This window comes from Lissotriton helveticus, chromosome 3_1 (assembly GCF_964261635.1).
Source record: "Lissotriton helveticus chromosome 3_1, aLisHel1.1, whole genome shotgun sequence".
Classification (NCBI taxonomy): Eukaryota; Metazoa; Chordata; class Amphibia; order Caudata; family Salamandridae; genus Lissotriton; species Lissotriton helveticus.
In genome coordinates this window covers 238,174,927-238,202,434 of record NC_136061.1, presented here as the reverse complement: position 1 = coordinate 238,202,434, position 27,508 = coordinate 238,174,927, and positions in this window count along the sequence as shown.

Here is a 27,508-nt window from a genome sequence, read left to right as displayed (position 1 = left end):
AACTCCACTCTACGCCACTCTATACCACTCCACTTTGCGCCACTCTAATCTACACCACACCACTCTATGCCACTCTACTCTATGCCATGCCACTCCACTGTACTCTACACTACGCCCCTCCACTCTACTTCTCTCAACTCCCCTATACCCTATGACACTTTAGTCTATGCAACTCTACTCTACTCTACTCTACTCTGCACCACTCCACTCTACTTTGGTCCACTCCATGCCACACAATGTCACTCTAGCGCACTCTAAACCACTCCACTCTAAACCACTCAACTCTACCCTTTGCCACTCTATGCCACTCCCACTCTACTCCACATCACTCGATTCCACCCCACTTTCTTTCACTCCACCCCACTCTACTTCACTCTACTTCACTCAATACCACTAAACCCTACCCCACTCAATGCCGCTCTACTGTACGACTCTCTACTCTACACCATCCCACTCCACTTCACTCCACACAATATCACTGTTAGATCTGGGGGTCTCTAGTTGGCAATGGTATTCGACTTTGTCCAAATAGGGACCCTTACTTCTAAGTCAGGATAAGGGGATTACACTCCTTAATAACCCCTGCTCACCCCCTTGGTAGCTTGGCACGAGCAGACAGGCTTATCTCAGAAGCATTGTGTTAAGCATTTGTGAATATACACAGTAATACAGTGAAAACACTACAGATGGACACAACACAGGTTTTATAAAAATAAGTATTCTCTATATAGGCTTAACACAAGACCACAAAGGACAAAAATCCACAATACTACACTTAAGATTGCTTTAAAGTTGATAAAAGGTACTTAGTTCAAGTTGATGATAGATGCGACAAAGTTCTCAACAAAGTACCTGGATGCATAACGCAAAGTAATCAAAAGGCTCGCAAAAGGGGAGATGCGTCGGTTCCGTGATCCGGGGGCCTCAATGCTTGCGCAGAATAGGGGATGTGTCGTAATCCTTATCGGTGCGGAGGTGATGCGTAGATTCTCGGCCTGAGGGCCCATTGTGGTGAGCAAGATGGCACCTTGATACGATGCGATGATCCGGTTGCGATGCGAGAAGATGGCGCCCTTGATGCGACGATACGATGATGCTGCGATGATGATGCGTAGGCGCCCTGGCAGCCTTGCGACGACTCTGTACTTTGGAGCAATGACAGGCCCTGCGACGCGCTTCTCCAGTGATGCAATGGCGACTCTCACGATGGTGTCACACTTCCCCGGATGCGACAGCAGGCAGCTTCTGTGAACACACGCTTCCAAGGAGATGCGGCAAAGGCTCGCTTCTCCAGTGATGCAACGATTTCAGCTGCCGCGGCGACACGCTTCCTCTCGATGCGTCGCGCTTCCAGCTCCCAACGACACGCAAATGTCTGTAGATAGAATTCCCAGCAAGGAAATTCACAGGGGGAGCTGGAGGTGAAGTCTTTTGTCCCCGAGACTTCAGTTGGAGGCAAGCACAGTGCAAGCCCTTGGAGAATATTCTGTAGATAATGAAAGTCCTTAAAAAGTTCCTTCTCCTTTCCTTGGCAATGAAGCAACCACTGCAGGCCAACCCAGCAAACAGCACACTGGCATAGGGGCAGTCAAACTCCTGCAGCTTCCTTGGTTCTTCTCCTTGGCAAACGGTTTCTTGTTCCAGAAGTGATCTAATCTCTTGGGATCAGGGTCCCAATATTTATACCCCAAAATCCTTTGTTCTCTGAAGGCAGAGAGGCCTCTGCCTAGTCCAAACCAGTCCCTGAGCACTTTGTTTACATGACTCTCTCCTTCCTTTCACTGTGCAGGGCAGAGACATCAGCCACCCCACAGGAGGTGGAGCCAGCACAGGGGAGGGAAATTACAGCTCTGGAGCACTTTGTTGATAATATTGCTTCTCTCCTTTCACAGTGCAGGGCAGAGACATCAGACAAGCCACAGGAGGTGGAGCCAGCACTGTAGAGGGAAGGCCCAGCCCTATTCAGGTCCCAGGTGCAACACCTCCCTCCAATCTAGATGCAGACCTCTCTGTTCACCACTGGGCTGTCCCAGCCTGTCTCCTGGAATCCCCCAGCCCTGTCATTCACAAACTCAGACAAAGAATACACAACCTAGCAGAGGCAGGCCTGGACAGTTAGGCAAGAAAATACCTACTTTCTAAAAGTGGTATTTTCAAACACCGAATATTCAAACCAACTTTACTAATAGATGTATTTTATCTTTCTGAGTTCAGGCATATTAAATTCAAATTTCTACCATGTTCTCTGAGTCAGTTAGGATTATAAGAATGTTATAATCTAACTGGCCATTCTAGCCTATGGAGAACAGGTAGCCTTCAATAGTGAAAAACGAAAATGGCTGTAGTTCACTATTAGGACATGCTACACACACCAGAGCATGTCCTACCTTATACTTACAATGCACCCTGCCCATGGGCCTACCATAGGGGTGTCTAACATGAAGCAAAGGGAAGGTTTAGGGACTGGCAAGTGGATGCACTTGCCAAGTCGACATGGCAGTACTTGACTGCACACAGGCCTTGCAATGGAAGGCCTGAGACACCCTTTTACAAGCTGCTTCTGTGGGTGGCACAACCAGTGCTGCAAGCCCACCAGCAGCATTTGATTTACAAGCCCTGGGCACACATGGTGCACTGTACTAGGGGCTGAACGGTAAATCAAATAACCCAATCATGGAATAACCAATTAGTACATTAATTTAACATAGGGAGCACTTGCACTGTGGCACTGATTAGCAGTGGCACAGTGCCCAAAGCATATAACCAGCAAAAACATATCAAAACGGAGGAGGCAATCCGTCAAAATGAAAGGGAGACTCATGCCAAGTCTAACACGTGTCCCCTCAGCTGAAATGTGGGGAGAACTACCCTTCCCCTTGGGAGTTCTCTTCACTAAGGCGGAAAAATCTGGACAGACTGTGGTAAATAAATAAATAATACCTCTCTTTTTGACTAGACATATATCATAACAGATAGCTCAATAAATAAGAGTCAAGATTCGAGGTAGTAGGAGTTTTGCAGGTTTAATACAGCATAAGGACAGGAACAGGACAACCTGCATAGGAATAGGATGGCAGGGCCCAGCAGCTGCTGGGGCTGTATCTGGGATGAGCGCGCTGACTTTTAATAACAATACATGAGCATATATACATAACGCAGACACATAGCATTACATTGCAGTAGGCGTAGCAGTGGGTGGAGCAGAAGGCGTGACGCGTAGCAGTCGCGAAAGATAAGGGTAAAAGTAGGTGTAACAGGGCGTATACATAGACATGTGATGCAAACGTAACAGAATATGTCATGAATGGGGCGGAAACCATGGAGGGGGCTACCTAAGGAGCCGGGACCTCTAACCTGATGGTGCGCGCAAACTAGCAATGACGTATCACTAGGAGAAGCTGGGGGCTATGAACTCTGTGCTAGGAGCAGAGACTGAAGTCTGGAGAGTCAGGGCGACATGTACCTAAACAGTATCTAGTATCTGATGTTTAGAGAACATGTTGATATAAACTAGAAGTTAGGAAAGGAAAGGCTAACTTGATTCTAAGACTGGACCATGCATTATTCTACATGTAGTGCGTGATGAAGAATATTAAATGACCATTAAATGCAGTATTTCTCTAACGTGAAGACGTGAAGGCTAGACCATGACGGAAACTATTGATGCGATTCAGTAGTTTAGGAATGCAGAGAAGGAGGACTGAACTGATAACTGGAACTATAACATACTTTTGGCAGACTCAGAGGCAGAGCCAGGCTGGACCGGGCACTGCGAGGCAGGAAGTAAGTGAAGGGTCGAGGATACAGGTGGGGGCTGTATCGCTCCTCAGCGAGGTTTCAGGAGACAGGAGCTGAATCTGGTGTCCAGGCCCTTTTGAGGCCTAGAAACGGGGACTTTATAATAGAATAACGTGCACACTGAGAAACGTGGCAACGTAGCTTTACATAGGCCTGATATTCGTAGTATTCACGAGGACTGGAAACTGGCATATTTAGAGGTGGACACAACTATAATTGCGTCATTAATCGAACATAGGGAGTACATATGCATATTTAATCATGCACACATAACATATGATGGAGGAGGCGTAGGGACACAGAACATGGCAAAATTTACTTTTCCACATTCCCTCCTTGTCACTACGTTTCCATCAGGAAACATCAATTTTCATGATACCATCTATCATTTCATACAGTATCATTTGCTCGTCTCGAATTATCCTGGAACGGGATTTAGAACGGGGCTTGGGACTAGGAATACAAGAGGTAGCACAAATGCCGCAAATCGCAGGGCCACATTGTATACAGAGGCAGCAGCTGAATATGATCGCTACTGCAATACCTAGGAAGGACAATATTTTCCATCCCCATGCGGAAATTATATTCCAGAACCAACCGGACCATGTCCAGGTGCCTGGGTCTTGGTGTATCAGATGAGCAATCTTATGGAGTCTGGTTATAGCTGAATAAACAGACGGCGCGTTATTTGGAATGAAAATGCAGCAACTAGATCCGATGACTCTACAGGCCCCGCCCCTATCGGCCAGTATGACGTCAAGGACGAGACGATTCTGTAAAACGACAAATCTCATAGCAGACTGCTCTTCGGTTAAGTTACCTAGAGCAGAGGCAGTCTCATTTATTACAGCTTCGAGGGTTCTGGTTAACCTACGGATTAGCTTACTATTCTGGATAGGTCCTATAAAGAAGAAACCTCTATTGAAATCTGTATACTGTTCTAGAGCGGTTTCAGTATAATCGACAATGGGGGACTCCCTTCTATGTCTAATGTGTACTAGATGTGTATTCCTATGATAATCAGGTGGGGCTAGGAAAACTGGTGGCAGTAGGAAGGCAATGTAACAGGTTCCCTCCCAATCGAGGGGCAGACGAACATATGCAGTTTGACCACAAATGAAATAAGAATGACGTGAAGCTTTGAAAATAGATTTCCCACTGTCACTATACTTGATAATAGTAGTACAATCACTATGTCCTACATGGATGGAACCCTTATTTCGGACACATAATTCGCCTTTGACTGGTAGTACTGAAATAGCAGGTAAGTCTGGAGTAGTATCAGACTGGACATTCAGGACCATGAAATTCGACGAATAATTACCTAAATTATACACTTCATTTTCTAAATCTAACCCGGTTCTGTGGGGAAGACCTTGCTTGTCTGGAAAACATGTACTGTTAAGAAAAGACATATCTGTTGAGGATGACGTTAACGTGGACCATGCTCCACACGAACCATTATGTGAAAATGGATAAGGAAAAAGTGGCAGAACTCCCTTCGGTGTCTGAAAAGGGGGGAGTCGACCACACACCCAACAATTAGTGGCATTGCTGGACTGGTGTGAATAATGTAACATGCGGATAAATGAGTTATTTCGCATAGCGAGGCGGTAAGAGAGTTCATGAGGAGGCAGATCACTAAACGTGTGCTCTACTGTAGTATTAGCAGACTTATTTACATGAAGAACTGGGAAATACAGGAAAAATGCATAACTGGTGCAGGAAATCATAATGCTGAGAAATAAAATGAAACTTAGAAAAACGATACATTGGATTGAGTTTTGACTAACTCTCTCACTATGGGGGTCTATTTTATACATGTCAGAAACAATCTAACCGTTTCACCTAGGGGAGGACTTAGACAATCAAACTGACTGACTTATTTTACTAGACCGGAGTTTTAGCTTGTACTCCTGTTGTGGAGTTTTCTCTAACAAGGGAGGGGTTGTAGCAATGTCTTTTGCGGGACAGTCCTTGTGAATAATATTTTGGCAATCCTTCAAATCCTGGGAAATGTTCTTTAAGACGGGTTTCAGTCCATTAAAAAGTTTAATATGAGAAAGGTGCACCCAGCCTTTGCGTCCTTCCAACTTCACGGCTGTACGGGTGGTGAGGAGGACCTGTCGGGGCTCTTTCCAACGAGGCTCCAGCGGACTTGATCTGTCAAAGTTGCGGACCATCACCATGGATCCTGGAACGATTTCGTGCGGTGCCACCTCGGTATTGTCTGGAAATGCGGCAGCAACCTGTGAACGACATGAGTTGAGGGCAGACATCAAGGAAGCTAGGTAATCTGTCAGCATATTACTTGAATAAACAAGAGAAATCCAACATTAAGTGGGAAAAGAGAGTGATCAATGGATATTGAAGCACTCAGTGTTTGTGAAAATACCCCTCACACACCAAAAGGCCCCTTGGTGTCATGCTTCATCATCGGGGTCTTCGCACCCCTCTATCGGGATGCGGCGTGCTGCGACCGACGACTACGAGGGAGCACTTACGCTGGAGCAGCGGACGGGGTAAGGCGGTGATCAGAGCGTCCTTACTATATTGCCATTGGAGCAGCACCCCGACGTTCCTATTTTGCTCATGAAGCCCACAACCAAGCTTCACAAGTCATTGTGCTTGTAGCAGACCGCTGTAGGCACACTTAGCCTATTCAAAGTAAAATTCACTTTTCTGTAAATACACAGTTTTACGTAGCAAAAGACGTGAGTAGGGAAGGGAGTTTGTGCCCCTGTCCTGAAGAAGGAGCTTGTCTCCGAAACATGTCGACACATAAGCACATCGGAGGTCCTGTTCATTAACACGACAGGTTGACCTCGCCCTGCACTTTCTTTTTAACGGTACCAGCCAGAGCACAGAATAAAACTTTTTTCTTTCCCGCTCTAGTGCCAGGTACTTTTTAAAACTTTTCACAACACTCCCTACTCACTTGTAACACAACCCACACACTGTACACCACACATAGCCAACATTGTAAGTGCTCCCTCGTAGTCGTCGGTCGCAGCACGCCGCATCCCGATAGAGGGGTGCGAAGACCCCGATGATGAAGCATGACACCAAGGGGCCTTTTGGTGTGTGAGGGGTATTTTCACAAACACTGAGTGCTTCAATATCCATTGATCACTCTCTTTTCCCACTTAATGTTGGATTTCTCTTGTTTATTTGAATACCCAGTGGAGCATAAATCCAACGATTGGCTCTACCTCCCCTTCATGTTTTTGACATAGCATATTACTTGAAACATCGGTAATACTTCGGGGTCTAGGAGTACCCCACATGTTAGGGGGGCGGCCGAAAACGACCTCATACGGGGACAGACCTGATCTGGAATGTGCGACCATGCGCATATAAAATAAAGCGACTGGCAGAGCTACTAGCCAGTCCACACCTTTTTCTTTACACACTTTTGCAATACGGATTTTCAGGGTCTGGTTATGTCTCTCTACGAGACCGGCTGCTTCAGGATGGCGTACACAATGAAACTTCCACTGGTACCCTAACAACAGGGAAACATGCTTCATGAGTTCAGATGAGAATGGCTGGCCGTTGTCAGAATATACGACTCTAGGGAGTCCATAACGGGGGAAGAACTCACGAACCAACTGCTTGGCAGTGGTCGCGGCTGTGTAATCTGGAACTGGATATGCTTCTGTCCACCTGGACAAAGCGCATACAACTACAAGGACATACTTGAAACCTCGACATCGCTCCATCTGAATATAATCCATCTGGAGGACTTCAAAAGGGTGGTCAGGGGGCTGGAATCCACCTTGTTCCACCGGGACACTTTTACCTGGATTAAACTGACAACATATCATACAGGTACGGACTTTCTGCTTGGCTGCAGCTCGTAAATGCTTGTTGAACCAAATGTTCTGGATACTGTCTAACATAGCTTTTTCTCCTAAATGTGCTGGACTATGTGCGGTATTGATAATGACTTGAACCATAGAGTCGGGGAGAAACCATGTGGCTCTACCCTTCGTTAACCATCCCTGATCTGTCTGGACCCCTCCTTGTTCGGACCATTTCTTGATTTCTTCAGGAGTAGCATGTAACTGGATGTCTATGACATCTTGTGTAGGGTCCTTAACTGTCATACATGTAATCGGATCTGGAGTGTGTGTCATGTTAACTGGAATGTCTGGAGTCTGTGCTGTAAGCTTGGCTGTGCGATCTGCTAGATCGTTACCTTGAGAAATGGTGTCAGTAACTTTCGTATGTGCTTTACATTTCATGATGGCAATAGATGTCGGTAAGTGTATGGCATCTAACAGAGCTTGAATAAGGAGACCATGCTGAATCTTGGTTCCATGAGAAGTCATGAAACCTCTCTCCTGCCAGAGTACTCCGAAGTAGTGTACAACTCCAAATGCGTAACGTGAATCTGTGTAAACATTAACTTTCAAGTTCTTGGCGTGTATACAGGCTTGTGTCAGAGCAACTAGCTCTGCTGCTTGAGCGGACAGAGTGTCGATGCGGTGTGTCTCAATAACTTCAGTGTCAGTAGTCACTGCATACGCGGCGACTAGTTCTCCTGTACTTGTTCTCATACATGAACCGTCCACATAAAGTGTCAGGTCGGGATCTAATAACGGAGTATCTGTCAGATCTTGTCTTGGCTTTGTCGTAATGTTAACTACTTCCACACAGTCATGTGTGGCTGGATTTGAATTGACTGATGGTAACAGTGTAGCAGGATTCAGGATGTTGCAGCGTCTGATTTCTATGTGTGGCTGGAACAGTGTCAATTCATAACCTGTTAAACGTGCAATCGTCAAGTGCTGAGTTTGTGTTCGGTTTAAAAGAACTTCCACGGAATGTGGAACTTGTACTGTCAAGGAGTGTCCTAAGACTATGGAATCACTTTGTCTGATAGCTAGTGCTGTGGCTGCAACTGACTTGAGGCACGCAGGCAGAGCCTGGGCTACAGGATCTAATGTGCTCGAAAAATAAGCACAGGGCTTGTATTGTCCTGCTTGATCTTGTGTGAGAACAGATAATGCTGTACCTTCGCGTTCAGTAACGAAAAGTGTAAAAGGCTTACTGTAGTTCGGTGTCGCTAGAACTGGAGCTTGGCATAGGGCTTTCTTTAACTCATTGAAACTAAGTGTATGTTCAGATGTCCAAGGGAGGACAGTCGATACGGCTGCCTCCTGTGTCGTTAACTGTATCAGTGGCTTTGCTAGAAATGCATACTGGGGAATCCATTGTCTGCAGTAAGAAGTGAGGCCGATAAAAGCACGTACCTCCTTCTGGGTCTTGGGCTGAGGAAGACTCGCTATTAACTGGATACGGTCTGGTGTCAACTGCCTACCCCTCTTGGACAGTAAGTGTCCTAAGTAGACCACTTGCTGGACACAGAATTGAAGCTTAGAAGGGGACACCTTGTGCCCCATCTCGGCTAGGAAATACAAAACTGTAAGGGATGCTCGCTCGCAAGCACGTTCAGAACGGGCTGTGATCAGTAGATCATCGACATACTGGAGCAGGGCAGTGTCAGTTGGCATGTGAATGTTGTCTAGTTGTCTCTTGAGTGCTTGACTGTAAATACTAGGACTTTCTGTGAAACCTTGAGGAGCGCGTGTGAACATATAGCTCCTTCCATTTAAACAAAATCCGAAAAGGAACTGGCTGTCTGGATGAATAGGAACACTGAAAAATGCGTTCTTGAGGTCTATGACAGTGAAGAACGTGGCTTCGGAATCAATGGCTGTTAATAGGGAAGAGATATCTGGGACAACTGGGTACTGAGGAATAATACATTTATTAAGCTCTCGTAGGTCGATCACTAATCGATATACTGGGGGTGCATTTGGATCAGTACGTTTCATGACTGGAATGATCGGAGAATTACATACATTGGAGTCAGTTTCTACAACCACTCCTTGAGCAATAAGCTCGTCAATAATTTTGGATAAGGCTGCTACAGCCTCAGGTGGCAATCTGTACTGTCTGATTCGTGGTAACACTACACCTGGCTTGAGAGTCACACGATAGGGTATGATTTGCATATAACCTACATCAGTTGGACCTTGCGCCCATAAGTGCTGCGGAACATTAGACAGTCTTGAATCAAAATCTCGTAATACATAGTGACCCTTGAAGTCACGTAGGAACAATCGTATTCCCTCTGGGGAACAGCATATAACTGCACCTAACTCTTTCAGTGTCTTAATGCCTAATAGGTTTTCTGGACATGATTTAGTAAGTAACAGATCAGTAGTGCGGGACAATGGACCTACTTCTAGAGTAACTGGCTTTGAAATCTCATTTACGATAGGTTTTCCTGAAAATCCAAGGGAAACATTTCTTGAGCCTGAGAGCGGAGCCCCTGGAACTTCGGCGTGACTAATTGTGGTCCTACTTGCCCCTGTATCAATCAAAAACTTTCTGTCTTTCCCTAATACTTGACTGTGAACATAGGGACCTTCTTGATCTACAGGTATCTCGATGAGAGGCAAGCCTACCTCCCTCTCTAGGCTGTTTCATGAATACTGCTGGTACTCTGGATACTCAGACTGTGCATACTGGTACATCTGCGATGTAACGTGCTGTGTTGCAGCAATAGGCTGCGGTGCGGTAACTGTCTGTGGTGCATTCTGTGACTGAGGAATCTGTGAAACTTGTTCTGGTCTAGGCGGACGTGGTCTTTCTTTAGTCTTACCGGTAGCTATGTTGTGTTTCAGAACTGCACACTCATTTATAAAATGACCTGGCTGTTTACAATAATTGCAGTTCCCTTTAACGGGAGCTGCAGGATGACTGGCTTGATTCGGACCCCTCTTCTGACTGTCTTGAGGAACAGATTGTGCAACTAGTACTTTCATTTTCGTGTCTTTCATACGTTTTCTTTCGTGTTCTTGTTCTTCTCTGATTCTATTCTGGTGGTATTGGAGCATTTGCAACATCTGGGACGGGGTATTAGCTTGCCAGGTACTTTCGACTTTCAGAACTCGATTTTTAATTTGTGGGCTTGAATTCTCGACTAATTTGGTAACAAAAAGGTGAGGGTATGACTCACTACTTGTCTTGAGGCCACTGTTGATACTAAAACACTTTTCAAATCTAGAATAAAAATCACTAATATCCTCATCTTGCTTCTGTTTACAGGCTGAGATTGCATCCCAGTCTTCTTTTCTAGTTGTCAATAATCTGGGTAAAACTTGTATTAATAATTCCGGTAATTCTTTACATTTATCTCCAAGACCGGTACCTGGTACTCGTGCCTTATCTTCAGCTTCTAGAACTGCCCAATCGATCTTTTTCTCTCCCACCTCCCATTCTTTTTCCTTGAGCTTTTCATACACCCCTGCGGGCAGCAGAACCTTTAACATTTTAATTATATCTGGATATGTGTATTCTCCCATACGGAGCATGTCTTTTAATTCTCTATGGAACCCTGCTGGATCTTTGTCATGACAGGGAATTAATTTCTTCATCTCGAGGAGTTCCATCTTTGTTATCGGAGTGTATACAAACACTCGTTCTAGTTCGCCACCCGTTCCTCTAACTGGGTGGACTTCTCGTAATGGATTCTGTCTGTCTATGTAAAATGGTTTACTTTCTGGGGGTGAGACATGAACAAAATGCGGGTTCAGAAACGTTCTATATTTGTGGCGCTGTTCTAGAATGACACTAATTAAATCGGTACCTAGACCTCTCCATCTATACTGGAGTAACTCGTTCAGGACATCATGTAACGGACCTGGATCAGAGTGCTGACCCTCATACAATGTAATGAGGTGCTGAATCATATACATACCCACCAGTCGTTGTTCGGCTGGGGGCAGTTTCAGAAACATTTGTGCCACTATTTCGTCTGGAAAAGTGGTAGAATCAGTAATCCATCGGACTGCTGATCGGGCTAGTTCTTGTTCATGCATGGTACTTAACTCACTGTAACCGATTCGTGATTTCAGAATGTGATCGGTAGCTTGGAATACTTGTTCTAGTGAACCTTGTTCTGGTGCTGGAGAATGAGAAATAGACTTGTGTTCTAGGCGTAAATGGCGATCTGGAAATCTAGATTTTCCTACATACGCTATTCTGGCGGGATTCTCGTCCTCTACCTCTTCAGTATCAGAGTTACTTTCTTTCTCGCTTACTTGTGCTGCTTTACGTTGTTCGTGTATCTTTATTATTTCTCTACGGATTTTCTTGTACATACTCTCCATAGCACCGACGGTCTTGTGTTTACCCTCGGCTATATTATCACTCCACCTTGTCAGGGATCTCATTTCAGCTTGATCTTTAGACGGGTAATCTTGTTCTCTTATTAGACAATTGATCAGAAACTTTAATATCATGAGCTGGATCTCGGCTTTCCTTTGAGACATGGCCTCGCTAATACTTTCTGGATCATCCCCTGTACGGATGAAACGATATATTCTGTCTAGATCTTCTTTCATATTCGGTAAGGTGACTAGATACTCGGCCACCTTTCTTACGCGGAATGAATATAAAACCATATTATCCTCGCCTGGGACTGGATCATAGCCGCATTCGGCAAGGGTTTTTCTTATTTCTGCTACAGTCTGATGTCTGGGCGTACGCTGTGACGCTTGTGCATGTAATTCGGCTGTCGTTAAACGCTTGTGTGGCGGCGGGGTTTGAGGAGTACCTCCCCCTGCGGCCCCTAAACTGGAGTCGTCTACTGAGGCTCTTCGTCCTGGCAGAGTTGGAAATGGAAATGTAGGCTGGACTTGTATGGCGGGCTGGACCGGGGGTACCGTAACAGGTACTCCGGTGTCTGGAGGAGCGGGAAGTGCCTGATTTACAGGGACTGGCGGAGCGCGAACAGGATTTGCATATTCTGGGACTGTGTCGTCCAAATAGGACGAAATAAAAATATCAGCTGCGGTCTGTTTGTGACGTAGCTTGGTCGGAACTAATGGTGGCGGGAAATTACTGGATGCCTCTGGGGTCGCTTTTGGCAAGCCCTCGGCAAGGAGAGGATACATACCCCTAATAAGGGCATGCCTCTGTCTGTCTGACTGTTCGGCTTTGACTTGTTCACCTATCTCGATTAGTTCTTTTTCTTGTGCTCGTTCTAAGGATTCTCTACTTAATTCTGACTTTCTGATTTCTTTTTCGGTTCTTTTATGAGATTCTTTACGCCATAACTCGATGGCATCTTTCTGTGACTGTCTGGCTTTCTTTTTCCATAATGCTTCTTCTACTCGCATGATGCACTCGGCGTCCCATGTACCCGATACGGGCCATCTATACTTTTCTTCTAACTGTTTGGTATACTCTACCCATAAATCTAGATACAATATGGCGCTTATGCCATGCTTCTGATACATAAAGTGACCTGGGCTGTCCCTCGGCGGAACAGGAACTGCTTCTTCTAACAAACCCTTTCTAGTTTTTAGCTGACGTAATCTCGAAAAGAGAGACATTGTAAACTGGAATCGGAACACAATACAATACACGAGGAACAATAACAATTGGGAGAACAATTCAGGCATACCACGACATTGGAAATACATTGAACAACATCATAACCTAACAGTTTGGACAGAATATTACCTGGAATACTGAAAACAGAAACACAAGAATTTCTCGAGAACGGAACAGACTAGAGTTACTGGATGCACTGCTGAAACAGTACGGAACATACCGGTCCCATAAAGGGACGCATCAAGACCCGTATCCACCTAGGTGAACACTTTGTTTGTGAGTCTGTGTACCACCAACCCACAGACCAGAGTCAATTTAGATTGACCCTGTCTAGATACTACCCCAGTAATGGTACTCACCGGGCAGCAAGAACGGAAGGCCTCGGACTGGACTGGACTGCTACGACGACGAACGACGAACTTCGGACTTCAGTTACGGGTGGGCCTCCGGATACCTCGGACCTTGGACTCTTGGCTTGGGCTCTGGTCGGGACTCGCCGCGTTCCTCCACCGCCTCGTCTGGATGCTGGACCGCCTCCTCCGTCTCCTCCGTGGGCCTGAGGGATACTTGAAGCAGAAATATCTGCATGTGCACGGTATGGTTCCGTCACGGCTGCAGAGGGTCAGGGGGTCGGCGTGGCTTCACCGGCGCGTGGGGAAAGGGCAAGTCCCTGTTCGGGCGCCATTATGTGGTAAATAAATAAATAATACCTCTCTTTTTGACTAGACATATATCATAACAGATAGCTCAATAAATAAGAGTCAAGATTCGAGGTAGTAGGAGTTTTGCAGGTTTAATACAGCATAAGGACAGGAACAGGACAACCTGCATAGGAATAGGATGGCAGGGCCCAGCAGCTGCTGGGGCTGGATCTGGGATGAGCGCGCTGACTTTTAATAACAATACATGAGCATATATACATAACGCAGACACATAGCATTACATTGCAGTAGGCGTAGCAGTGGGTGGAGCAGAAGGCGTGACGCGTAGCAGTCGCGAAAGATAAGGGTAAAAGTAGGTGTAACAGGGCGTATACATAGACATGTGATGCAAACGTAACAGAATATGTCATGAATGGGGCGGAAACCATGGAGGGGGCTACCTAAGGAGCCGGGACCTCTAACCTGATGGTGCGCGCAAACTAGCAATGACGTATCACTAGGAGAAGCTGGGGGCTATGAACTCTGTGCTAGGAGCAGAGACTGAAGTCTGGAGAGTCAGGGCGACATGTACCTAAACAGTATCTAGTATCTGATGTTTAGAGAACATGTTGATATAAACTAGAAGTTAGGAAAGGAAAGGCTAACTTGATTCTAAGACTGGACCATGCATTATTCTACATGTAGTGCGTGATGAAGAATATTAAATGACCATTAAATGCAGTATTTCTCTAACGTGAAGACGTGAAGGCTAGACCATGACGGAAACTATTGATGCGATTCAGTAGTTGAGGAATGCAGAGAAGGAGGACTGAACTGATAACTGGAACTATAACATACTTTTGGCAGACTCAGAGGCAGAGCCAGGCTGGACCGGGCACTGCGAGGCAGGAAGTAAGTGAAGGGTCGAGGATACAGGTGGGGGCTGTATCGCTCCTCAGCGAGGTTTCAGGAGACAGGAGCTGAATCTGGTGTCCAGGCCCTTTTGAGGCCTAGAAACGGGGACTTTATAATAGAATAACGTGCACACTGAGAAACGTGGCAACGTAGCTTTACATAGGCCTGATATTCGTAGTATTCACGAGGACTGGAAACTGGCATATTTAGAGGTGGACACAACTATAATTGCGTCATTAATCGAACATAGGGAGTACATATGCATATTTAATCATGCACACATAACATATGATGGAGGAGGCGTAGGGACACAGAACATGGCAAAATTTACTTTTCCACAAGACCATCACGAATTGCATGTTTTGTACCAGGGCGGTGTTCCACCGTAAAGTCCATACCCTGTAGGGAAATGGACCACCTCAACAACTTTGGGTTCTCACCCCTCATCTGCATCAGCCAACTGAGGGGCCTGTGGTCGGTCTGAACCGTGAAGTGAGTCCCAAACAAGTATGGTCTCAACTTCTTCAGTGCCCAGACCACAGCAAATGCCTCACACTCAATTGCACTCCACCTCTGTTCCCATGGAAGTAACCTCCTACTGATGAAGGCTACAGGTTGGTCTAGGCCCTCTTCATTAATCTGTGATAGAACAGCCCCCACACCATGCTCTGAAGCGTCCGTCTGAACAATTAATTATTTTGAGAAGTTGGGCGCCTGAAGCACGGGTGCGGTGCACATGCCAGTCTTCAGGGCGTCAAAAGCCTTCTGACAGGTGTCAGTTCAGCTCACTTTCTTGGGCTGATTCCTGGAAGTCAGCTCAGTCAAGGGTGCAACAATGTTGCCATACCCCTTGACAAACCTCCTGTAGTACCCCGTGAGTCCTAAAAAGGCTCTCACCTGTGTCTGAGTCTTTGGGGGTTCCCATGCCAGGATGGTATCAATCTTGGGTTGCAGGGGCGCCACCTGGCCGCTCCCTACCTGGTGACCCAAGTACACCACGGAACCCTGCCCATTCTGGCACTTGCTCGCCTTGATCGTGATGCATGCCTTGGGCAGTGCCATCAACACTTCCCAGAGGTGGTGCAGGTGTTCTTCCCAACTGGCACTGAACACTGCAATGTCATGCAATTAGGCGGCACTGAAATCCTCCGGTCCAGCCAACACCTGGTTGACCAACCTCCGAAAGGTGGCAGGGGCATTCTTCATCCCAAAGGGCATAACCCAGAATTGGTAGTGCCCATCTGGTGTGGAGAATGCCGACCTCTCCTTATCCCCATCAGTCAAGGTGATCTGCCAGTACCCAGACGTCAAATCAAACGTGCTGAAGTACCGAGCAGCCCCTAACCAATCAATGAGCTCATCAGCTCTGGGGATGGGGTGTGCATCAGTCCTGGTGACTGAATTGAGCCCTCTGTAGTCCACACAGAACCGGAGTTCAGGTGTGGCACCCGGCGAGGCAGCCTTTGGGACCAAGACCACTGGGCTGGCCCAAGGACTGTTGGAGGACTCAATGACCCCTAAAGCAAACATCTTGGAGATTTCCTCCTTAATGTAAGCCCTAACCTTGTCAGTCACTCTGTAAGCCTTGTGCTTCCCCGGAGGACTGTCTCCAGTGTGCACATCATGGATGCACCACTCTGTGACACCAGGAACGAAGGAAAATAGATCAGAGAATAGCCCCAACAGTTGGTGACAATCTTGCTGCTGATCAGGGGTCAGTGTGGCAGAGAGGCTGACACCATCCACTGACCCATCTTGCTCTGTTGCAGACAGGAGGTCAGGAAGAGGCTCGTTCTCCTCCTCTATTCCATCATCCGTCGCTAGGAGCATGCCCACTTCGGACCTTTCTAAGTGGGGATTTAGGCGGTTGACATGCAGGACCCGCAAGGGGTTCCTGGGAGACTGCAAGTTCACCAAATAGGTGACATCACTCTTGCGCTCCACCACCTCATATGGACCGGTCCACCTGTCCTGGAGTGCACAAGGCTCCACAGGGGCCATGACCCAAACTTTCTGTCCAGGCTGAAGCTCAATCAGAGTGGCATTCTGATCGTACCTCAGATTCATTTCCTCCTGGCTGGCTTCCAGATTTGTCTGAGCGAGATCTCTGAAACGCCGAGTCTATTTCTTGAAGGCCAGCATGTAACTATATACATCCTGGGGTATTTTGGGAGATTGCTCCCAGCCTTCCTTGACCAGACTCAATAGTCCTCTTACCGGGTGTCCATACATGAGCTCAAAGGGGCTGAACCCTCTGGACTTTTGTGGCACCTCGCGGTAGGCAAACAGAAGGCATGGCAAGAGGGCGTCCCTCTTACGCCTCATTGGTTCTTCAAGACCCATGATCATGCCTTTAAGGGTCCGGTTGAATCTCTCAACCAGCCCATTACTTTGTGGGTTTTAAGGAGTGGTGAACTTGTAGGTAACACCACACTCCTTCCACAGAGACTTCATATAATTGGAAATGAAGTTTGTACCACGGTCAGACACCTCCTCTCTGGGGAACCCCGCATGGGAGAAGATCCCCATCAGTGCACGTCCTACCACGGGGGCTGTCACTGTCCTGAGCGAAATGGCTTCCGGGTACCGGGTAGCATGGTCCACCAAGACCAGGATAAACCTGTTGCCCATGGCTGTCTTGGGGTCCAGCCCTACAATGTCAATGTCCACCCGTTCAAAGGGGGTACTGACTACAGGGAAAGGTTGTAGAGGGGCCTTGTGCCTCCTTCCATTTTTCCCACTTGCCTGGCAAGTTTGACAGGTCCAACAATGAGTATCTAAACTCTTCCGCATCTGGGGCCAATAAAAGTGGGAGACAAGCCTTTCAAAGTTCTTGTTCTGCCCCAGATCACCAGCTAAAGGAACATCATGAGCCAAACCGAGTATGAAGGCTCTGAAGCGCTGGGGTACCACCAGCACACGGGCTGACCCAGGCTCAGCAACCTTAGGCTCGCTATACAGGAGACCGTTCTCCCAGTAGATCCAATGTGATCCAGACTGATCACATGCTGCCTGGTTTGTGGCCTGTTGCCTCAAACCCACAAGAGAAGGGAACTTCTGCTGCTCTTCATAATATTCCTCCCTACAGGGTCCCCCTTCTTGCTGCTAATGGGTCAGCTCAGATAGGTTCCCCAGTTCAGAAACTTGCTCCCCTGTAGATTCCAGGGCATCCCCTGAAGGTCTGCCTCCTCCTGGACTGAGAGAACAATGGGTGCTGGCTTCCCACGCCCCCTACTTCTTCTCCTTAAGGCAGGTCCCTGGGCCATACTTTCAGGCTCCAGGGTCTATTGAACACCCTTAGCGGCCATAGACCGAGTGGTCACACACGCCCACTCAGGCAGACCCAGCATCTCTAAATGAGCCTTCTCCACCTTAACCCAAGGGGAGCTTTCCAGATCATTGCCTAACAGACAATCAACAGGCATGGATGGCCTCAACAGCTACTTGAAGAGTACCAGAGACCCCCCCACTCAAAGGGAACTTGAGCTACCTTGCAACGGCTCTCTGTGTTGTCAGCGGCAACAAATGGGAAGAATGCATTGGGGACCACATGCTCTTCAGACACCAAGTGACACTTGACAGCTGTCACACTGGCTCTGGTGTCTCTCAGAGCCTCCACTCTATGGCCATTGATGGTCACCCACTGCCTGTATTTTTTAGTGTTATCAGGCAGCTGAGTTTTTGAGACCATCTCAAAGTCTCCTAATGAGACAAGGGACATTTCTGCGGGACCCCACCCACCTTGGGCACCCATCTCCTCCCCTCCCAGGGCTACACTGGTCATCTGACGGGATGGTGGCCGGGTTGGCACATACTGACCTTTTTAGGGACACTGGGGATCATACCAACGGTGTCCCACCTGTGTACACTGAAAGCAGGTAACAGGCTCCCTATGGACAGGTTTACCTGTCAGGGGTCCTGACTTCTTCTCTGGGGGAGGCTGGGAACCCTTACCTTAGTTCCCTTGGGAATTACTTTGGTGACCTTTCTGGAACTCCCTCTGTTTACCCTTGTCCCCCCCACTCTTCTGCTGGGGACCCTGCACACCTTTGGCGGAGTCTCCCGCAAGACCCTTGTGGACCCTGGTACTGACCATGGGGTCAGCCTCTTCAGCAAGCTTTCTAGGGTTAGTCAACTTGCTATCAATAAGGTACTGGCGTAGCTCTGCAAAACAATTAGCAGACAAGTGCTCCCTAGCAATCAAATCGTAGAGCGCTTGAAAATTATCAACATTGCTACCCTTCACCCAACCATCCATGGCTCTGCAAAAGAAAGACACATATTCTACCCAAGTGGTTCCCTCCAGCTACTTACAATTCCTGAACCTCTGTCTATAGAGTTCTGGAGTTAAACCATACCTTTTCATCAGAGCTTCTTTCAAGTGGGCATAAAACACCCTATGTTCACTGGGCAGGTCTAACAAAGTATCCCTACCTTTAGTTTAAAAGCGGCCCCACAACCCAGCTCCCCAATCCTTCTCAGGGACCCGGTGGGCCAACATTGCTATCTCAAAGGCTGCAAACCACTGCCCAATATCTTCACTTTTGTGGAAATCTTTAATGACATCCTTGGGAATATGAACCCTGCCTTCTGAAGGCACAGATGGTGCGCTGCCACCAGAGGGATTGATTTCTAAGCCCTTGACCTTGATCTCTAACTCCCTCAACATCCTCTCATGTTCCATTCTCATTCTCTCTCTTTCCAAAGACAACCTGTTATTCTCTGTTTTCCTCTGACTCTCCATCTTAAGCTTAGCCACCTTCAGCTTGAGTGCCCTATTTCTCTCCCTGTCTTCCAACTCTTTGGGGGACAGGTCTTTGGAAGAGATACTGCTTCCAGGCGGAGAGAGTCCCCCTCCCCTAGCTGAAAACACTGGCCTCTCAATGGGCCCATCTGCATCCCCAGCTGGCTCCACCACAAGATCGATGGGCCCTTTGAGAGGCCAGTGTTTTCAGCTCAAGGGCATTTCTTGCTTCTACCCAGGCCCTCAACGCATTTTGGTAGTCATCCTTTTTAGAAATACCTGGTGTGGCAACTTTCAATTTCCTGCACAGATGCTTGAGTTGTTTCACACTGTAAGTATTCAACCTCTCTTCCTCAAATGCAAGATCCATGGATGCAACAGATGCTGGTTTACTCATTGTAGTAAAAAATTGGGAGCTTTCAGGAAAAACTAACAGTCCAAGGAAAAAGATTCTAAAAAGTATGGGGTCGCGTTTGGTCTGCAGTTACTAGTAGTGTACACCAATTACTGTATATGAAACACAAATGCAAAGTCCAAATCCTCACTGCTGACCACCAATGTTAGATCTGGGGGTCTCTAGTTGGCAATGATATTCACCTTTGTCCAAATAGGGACCCTTACTTCTAAGTCAGGATAAGGGGATTACACTCCTTAATAACCCCTGCTCGCCACCTTGGTAGCTTGGCACGAGCAGACAGGCTTATCCCAGAGGCAGTGTGTTAAGCATTTGTGAATATACACAGTAATACAGTGAAAACACTACAGATGGACACAACACAGGTTTTATAAAAATAAGTATTCTTTATATAGGCTTAACACAAGACCACAAACAACAAAAATCCACAATATTACACGTAAGATTGATTTAAAGATGATAAAAGGTACTTAGTTTAAGTTGATGATAGATGCGACAAAGTTCTCAACAAAGTACCTAGATGCGTAATGCAAAGTAAACAAAAGGCTTGTAAAAGGGAAGATGTGTCGGTTCCGTGATCCAGGGTAAAGCATGCGTTGTGCCTCAATGCTTGCACAGAGTAGGGGATGTGTCGTAATCCTTACCGGTGCGCAGGTGATGCGTAGATTCTCGGCCTGCAGGCCCGTTACGGTGCGCAAGATGGCGCCTTGATACAATGCGATGATCCGGTTGCGATGCGAGAAGATGGCGCCGTTGATGCGACGATGCGATGGCGCTGCAATGATGATACTGGAGACGCCCTCTCAGCCTTGTGAAAACTCTGTACTTTGGAGCAGCGACAGGCCCTGCGACGCGTCTCTCCGGTGATGCGATGGCGACTCACTCGATGGCGTCACGATTTTCTGGTGATGCGAGAGCAGGCAGCAGGCAGCTTCGGTGAACACACGCTTCCAGGGAGATGCGCCCGAAGGCTCGCTTCTCCGGCGATGCGACGATTTCAGTGTGCGGCGGTGACACACTTCCTCTCGATGCGTCGCGCTTCCAGCTCCCAGCAACATGCAAATGTCTGTAGATAGAATTCCAAGCAAGGAAATTCACAGGGGGAGCTGGAGGTGAAGGCTTTTGTCCCTGAGACTTCAGCAGGAGGCAAGCACAGTTCAAGCCCTTGGAGAATATTCTGTAGATAATGAAAGTCTTTAAAAAGTTCCTTCTCCTTTCCTTGGCAATGAAGCAACCACTGCAGGCCAACCCAGCAAACAGCACACTGGCAGAGAGGCAGTCAAACTCCTGCAGCTTCCTTGGTTCTTCTCCTTGGCAAAAGGTTTCTTGTTCCAGAAGTGATCAAATCTCTTGGGATCAGGGTCCCAATGTTTAATCCCCAAAATCCTTTGTTCTCTGAAGGCAGAGAGGCCTCTGCCTAGTCCAAACCTGTTCCTGAGCACTTTGTTTACATGACTCTCTCCTTCCTTGCACTGTGCAGGGCAGAGACATCAGCCGCCCCAACGGAGGTGGAGCCAGCACAGGGGGAAGATACAGCTCTGGAGCACTTTGTTCACAAGATTCCTTCTCTCCTTTCACAGTGCAGGGCAGAGACATCAGACACGCCACAGAAGGTGGAGCCAGCATTGTAGAGGGAAGGTCCAGCCCTATTCAGGTCCCAGGTGCAACTCCTCCCTCCCATCTAGATGCAGATCTCTCTATTTACCACTGGGCTGCCCCAGCCTGTCTCCTGGAATCCCCCAGCCCTGTCACTCACAAACCCAGAGAAGGAATACACAACCTAGCAGAGGCAGGCCTAGACAGTTAGGCAAGAAAATACCTACTTTCTAAAAGTGGCATTTTCAAACACAGAATATTAAAACCAAGATGTATTTTATCATTCTCAGTTCAGGCATATTAAATTCGAATTTCTACCAATGGGCTGTAGTTCACTATCAGGACATGCTACACACACCAGAGCATGTCCTACCTTATACTTACAATGCACCCTGCCCTTAGGCCTACCACAGGGGTGTCTAATATGAAGCAAAGGGAAGGTTTAGAGACTGGTAAGTAGGTACACTTGCCAAGTCGACATGGCAGTACTTCACTGCACACAGGCCTTGCAATTGCAGGTCTGAGACATCATTTTACAAGCTGCTTCTGTAGGTGGCACAACCAGTGCTGCAAGCCCACCAGCAGCCTTTGATTTACAAGCCCTGGGCACACATGGTGCACTGTACTAGGGGCTGACAGGTAAATCAAATAACCCAATCATGTAATAACCAATTAGTACATCAATTTAACATAGGGAACACTTGCACTGTGGCACTATGTTAAGTTATGTTACGATAGTTCATATAGCGCTCAGCTGCCCCAGCAAAGGGGCATCCCGGCACTTTGTAGCAGAAAAAATAACTAACTCCAGAGAAAATAAGCAGAGCGTAATACCAGACAGGCTAGTTTAGGTGGGAAAATGTGGGTTTTGACAGCCTTTCTGAAGTCCAACAGGCTTTCCTGTTCACGTAGGTGTGCTGGTAATGAGTTCCACAGTTTAGCTGCTAGATAGCGGAAGGAACGTCCTCCCGCTCGGCAGCGCTTGATCCGTCTTACCCTGACCAAATGTTGACCTGCAGAGCGTAGTACGCGAGTTAGGACATACGGGGTCAAAAGGTTGCAGAGCATTTTAGGAGTCACAAGTTTTGAAATTTTGAAGGAAAGGCATAGTGTCTTAAACTGAATTCGTTGAGCCATGGGGAGCCAATGTACCCTCCGGATGGTATCGGAGATAGAGCAAAATCGGGGAAGGCCTAGTAAGGCGCTAGCAGCCGCATTTTGGATGCGCTGCATCCGAAAAAATCTCAGCTTGATTGGCTCCGAGGAGCAAGGAACAGGCGTAATCCAGTCGGGAAAGAACCGTGGACTGGACTATCAACTGTCCTGTAGATGAATCAAAGAACTTTAAAATAGGTCTTAAACATCGTAAGATGCCAAAGCATGGTTTTTGACTTCTGATTTGGGTTCTGGGACTTTGACCAGAGCAATGGTCACCCCATAAATCAGCGTTTTTTCCAACCAATAGCACCTCTGTATTGTTTGCATTTAATTACAGACAGTTCAGTGTCATCCAGTCTGCCACAGCAGTGAGGCCACTTTTAAACCTGGAGACATTTGGGGCTGATGCTTCAGTCAGGGAAACCACTAGCTGAGTGTCGTCAGCATATGAGACGATGGTAAGGTCCCATTGTCTGGCGACATCTGCTAGTGGCTGGACATAAAGATTAAATAAAGTGGGGCTTAGTGCCGAGCCCTGGAGGACGCCCTGTTCAATAGGATGTTCCTGAGATAGGAAAGGTGGAGTGGACACACGAAAGGACCTCTCAGTCAGAAAGGATTTGAACCAAGCAAGGGCCAAATTAGCAGTGGCACAGAGCCCAAAGCATATAACCAGCAGAAACATATCAAAACAGAGGAGGCAATCCGTCAAAATGGAAGGGAGACTCACGCCAATGATGCCAAGTCTAACAATCACTCTATGGCACTCTGTTATCAGAAACCCATAGACCCCATTCCCGAAATATTTGGCTATGACACTGTCCAATTGGGTATCATTTGAAACAATATTTAGTATTTTTCACACTACCTCATTAATGTTTTATATGCTGCCAAAAGGACCAGAAGAATAAAAAGTATAATATATAATATGAACAAATTAATACACTTATACAAAGAAAAGTTTGTATAAAAAGTTCAAAGAAAAATTGGGACAGTAAATCCTTCATTCTGGAATCTACACCCTGCAATTGGGTCTTCCCTCCATTTCATAGTTTTTATTATGATCACTTTTCTGTCTTTTGCGCCGTTTTGCATGAACATTTTGAGCACCGAGTGTGCACATCACACTGAGCACTTATTATACTGATGTTAATACATTTGTTACTTTTCATTATAAATGATTTAAATTACTTTTGTTTATATAATTGGATTCATTTAATAATTTTGATAGGGTATTGTGGAAAATACTGAATATGGTTACAAATGATACCTAATTGGACATTGTTGTGTCCAAACACTATAAGGCTATCTACGCCAGTCCATTCTGATCCAATCTACTCTACACCACTCAAATCTATGACACTACACTCTACTCTACTCAACTCAGTCCACACTACTCTACAACACTTCACACAATGCCAATCTACAGCGCCCTATGACACTCTAGTCTATGCCACTTTACTCTATGTCATTCTACTCTATGTCACGCCACTCTATGCCACCCTACTCTACACCACTCTTCTCCATGCTATTCAACTCTAAGCCACTTCACTCTACCCTACACCATTCCATGCCTCTCTACGCCACTCAACTTTATGCCACTCCACACCACACCACTCTACTCCACTCCATCACACTAAATGCCATGCCACTCTATTCTATGCCACTCCGCTCAACACCAGTCAACTCAATGCCACTCCACTCTACACCATTTATTGTACACAACCCTACTCCACTGTACGCCACTCCACTCTACTCTACATCACTCCAGTCTACTCTATGCCACTCTACTATACTCTGTGACACTCCACTCCACTCTACTCTACACCACTCTATGCCACTGCACTTTACTCTGTAACACTCTATTCCACTCCTTCATAACTCACTCTTTTACTTACTGGCTGCGCGCTGCGACACCCGCTACTGCTTTCCTGCTTTGGCTTCATTTTAAACTTTTAAAAGCACTAATTTGCATCTGGCAACATCGCGCTGCGCGTGTATTGGTTGCAGGCGCTTTAGCTTCGCCGCTTTTACCTGCACTCTAATTGTCTTGCACCCGAATTTTGCGGGACAGAGGGACATCAGGGGGCCCATTTAGATCGCTTCGCGCCACCGTTGTTTGGCCGCCATATTGGGTTGGGCATTGAGGGGGTGAGTATTCCTAGGTGCCATCTTAGGTGAGGGGCCAGCGGCTTGCCCTCACAGGACTCTCGCGCTCGTAGGAAGAGCCTATTTAAGCAGGTACTCTTCCACCAGCCCGGTAGATTTACTTACTGGCTGCGCGCTGCCTGACCCGCTACTGCTTTCCTGCTTTGGCTTCATTTTAAACTTTTAAAAGCACCAATTTGCATCTGGCGACATCGCGCTGCGCATGTATTGGTTGCAGGCGCTTTAGCTTTGCCGCTTTTACTGGGGAACATAGGCAGAGCTTACCTGCACTCTAATTGTCTTGCACCCGCATTTTGCGGGACAGAGGGACATCGGGGGGCCCATTTGGATCGCTTCGCGCCGCCGTTGTTTGGTCGCCATATTGGGTTGGGCATTGAGGGGGTGAGTATTCCTAGGCGCCATCTTAGGTGAGGGGCCAGCGGCTTGCCCTCACAGGACTCTCGCGCTCGTTGGAAAAGCCTACTTAAGCAGGTACTCTTCCACCAGCCCGGTAGATTTACTTACTGGCTGCGCGCTGCGTGACCCGCTACTGCTTTCCTGCTTTGGCTTCATTTTAAACTTTTAACCCCTTCGACGCTCATGACGAGCTGGGCTCGTCATGAGGTAGCCTCCTCGCACGCTCATGACGAGCCCAGCTCGTCATGTAAAGTGCACTTTACGGATTCCCAGCGTACGGGCGGAATTCCGCCCGCACGCATGCGGTTAAAAGCACTAATTTGCATCTGGCAACATCGCGCTACGCGTGTATTGTTGCAGGCGCTTTAGCTTCACCGCTTTTACTGGGAAACATAGGCAGAGCTTACCTGCACTCTAATTGTCTTGCACCCGCATTTTGCGGGACAGAGGGACATCGGGAGGCCCATTTGGATCGCTTCGCGCCGCCGTTGTTTGGCCGCCATATTGGGTTAGGCATTGAGGGGGTGAGTATTCCTAGGCGCCATCTTAGGTGAGGGGCCAGCGGCTTGCCCTCACAGGACTCTCGCGATCTTCGGTATTTAAGATAGACGCTGCCCAAGCGCGCAGCGGGCGCGTCGTAGGCGTGCAGGAGGTGCGCCAGAGGTAAGCCCGTTTGCGCCCGTTCGCGTACAGGTTGCGCCGGGCGCCGGGAACGCTGCCTCTCTTACCTCCCATTGTATTGTTTATTCTAGTTTAGAACTCAGGCAGCTCAGGCTGGACCAGCAGGACATGGTTGCCCGCAGGCCGGAGACGCTTGCCTGCGGTCTTCTGAATGTGAGGTCCCTTTGCAAGCATCACACTGAGATAGTTTTTCTCATCGAGTCTCTTGGCCTGGACTTGCTCTTTCTTACGGAGACTTTGACGCGGGCCGATAGTAACGTGGAATTAGGATTGGCTTGTCCAGTCGGTTACAAAATTAGGCACACTCCCCGTCTGAAGAACAGAGGTGGAGGAATAGTTTTTTTTTTTTCAGAGAGACCATAGCCCTTACTCAGCTAGAGATCAAGGAGGTGCAGGGCTTTGAATTGATGGGTTTCTCCTTCAAAGGACAGAAAGGAGTATTGCAGTCTGGGGTGCTTTGATACAGACCCCCGGGTAATACAGTATCTACTCTGCCTGATCTGATTGATCTCATCTATGATCTCTCTAACTCCCACACTAGGCTACTACTCCTGGGTAATGTTAACTTGTGGCCGAATGGTCCTTTACATTCTGCTTATAATGCTTTATGACAGGCTTGCAGCAATATTCAGCTGCAACAGCTGGTACTCTCTACAACTCATCTGAGGGGCCACATCTTGGATTTAGTCTTCGCGGACACCACGCAGGTGTCGGTGAAAGACATAACCCCTCAATGCTGGACGGACCATGCTCTGGTCTCTTTTTCTCTTTACCTTGCAGCTGACTCTTCAGATGCTGCAAGGCCGAAGCCTTTTAAGGTGGGTAGGCCTTGGTCTAGGCTCTTAAGGGCCTCGGTTCTGCCTATCCTACTTCCTGGCGAGTATGTGTTGGGGGCTAATGCGGAAGAAAGCTATACCAGTCTAGGGTAGCAAATCTCGAACTCCTTGGACAAGGTGGTTCCTTTCCGTAGGTCAAGGGACAGACAGAGACAAGCCAAGCCTTGGTACTCCAGCGATCTTCGGCAGTTGAAACTGCGATGCAAACGGGTTGAAAGGGCTTGGAGGAAGCATTACTTAGATCCGGATAAAGCCATCTTTAAGCTCGCTTTATTGGAATATAAAGCACAGATTAAATGTGCGAAAGCTATCTATCTTGAGGAGACACTAAATCAAGCAACTAACAAGTCACAGACTTTGTTTACGATTATTAGCGACCTCTCCCGGCCTGCATGTGCCTCGAATAACATCCCGGCCTCCCAGGCCTTATGCGACTCTTTGGCAGTCGCATTTGAAGATAAGATAGCCACCATTTTGAGCGGCCTTACCATGTCTGACTCCCAGTCTCTGATACCCCGGGTTTCTCCATCCACCCTGGGCGACCCAGAAGATCTATTCGATCAACCTCGGCTGAGCTGCTTCTCTGTCCCGAATTGCGATGATTTTTGCAGACTGGCACAGACGGTGTCTTCGGGCTCCCCTATGGACCCTCTTCCTCAAAAATTCTGGAAACTTTTCCATAGGGAACTTTTTCGCCCACTGTATTCCATCTGTCTCCAGTCCTTTGAATCTGCTATGGTTCCTG